The sequence below is a fragment of the Galeopterus variegatus genome, unplaced genomic scaffold (genome assembly GCF_000696425.1).
Source record: "Galeopterus variegatus unplaced genomic scaffold, G_variegatus-3.0.2 Scaffold1041, whole genome shotgun sequence".
In the NCBI taxonomy this organism is placed as follows: Eukaryota; Metazoa; Chordata; class Mammalia; order Dermoptera; family Cynocephalidae; genus Galeopterus; species Galeopterus variegatus.
The window spans coordinates 296,740-297,986 of NW_007727152.1; positions in this window are offsets into that span (position 1 = coordinate 296,740).

A 1,247-nucleotide genomic window follows, 5' to 3' on the forward strand; every position below is an offset into this window, starting at 1 on the left:
AGACTTAAACATAAAATAGAAATCACACATAAGAGATGTGTTAAATTACTTATGCTTTGGCACCAGTGGAAAGCAATTTTCTTATGCAGTGGTATGAGCAATGGCAGCATCTCTTGTTTCTATATTTTTTCTTTAATGTTTTCCCATGCATGGCAAGTTCTCCATATGCTGCGCTGGGAAGATTCTTGTTGCCATATGGCAGCATATAATATGAGAAAGAAATCATGAAAAAGATGCTTCTAATTGTCTAAAGGGATTGTTCCTGGAAAATCATAATTCCATGCTGTGTTGCGGAACTATTCATCTTAGGCAGAACTTCTGGGTTAAGAAGTTGGCCAATGCAGGATCATTGGTGTAAGGACTTAGGACCTGGAAAGTTTCCTATTTTTTCTTAAAAAATAAACAGAAAAATTCAACACAAAAGCAAAACAAAATTAGTCACCCTGATGCTCTTTGAGAGAACAATTTTACTCTTACTACAGCGGAAAGTTAGTAAAAGAGGTAAAGCTGCTTTGGCTAACTTATTGTTTGGAGAATTAAGTGTCTGTCCACTCTCAATTCAACTCAGCAAAGATTTTATTAATATGTGGATATCTGGAAGTATTACAAGATGAATGGCCTTAAGACACTGTGTGAGTAGCACTGTGGTTATGGTCTTTGGTCTTTGATCCTTTTTGATTAAAGCCCTGGTTTAGTGGCTGTGTGCTCCCAGGCAAATCACTTCATGCCTCTTCACGCTTCAGTATCTTCATCTGTAAAATGGACATAATAATACCTACTTTACTAAGCTATTGAGAACAGTAGAAATATTAGACACAAATGTCTTATGATGCTGCCTGTCACAGTAAATGAAGTCACTATTATTTTGGCTTCAACTAGACTTACACCAAGCCTGACAATTAACTTAAACAATAAACAACTTCCATATTTAAATTTTACCCTTTTATATGTATTGAACAAATATACTTAATGTGAATTTAGAAAGTTCCAAGGTGCTGTTTTCTTTACATTTGAGAATTATGATATACATCGTAAACATCACTGGTGCTAATTATAAAAATAAGTAGTTTAAAACATGAACACTCTGCAATCATTCAAAATCTATTTCTTATCCTTCAGAATGACATGATTTGGAATGATTATATGGTGGTGAGTGAATTTTATTTAAGGCAGAACAAATGAAGGGCCACAAAGGAGATACTGACCTGCTTTTAAAAATAAGTGTCCAGATTCCAAAAAAAAAAAAA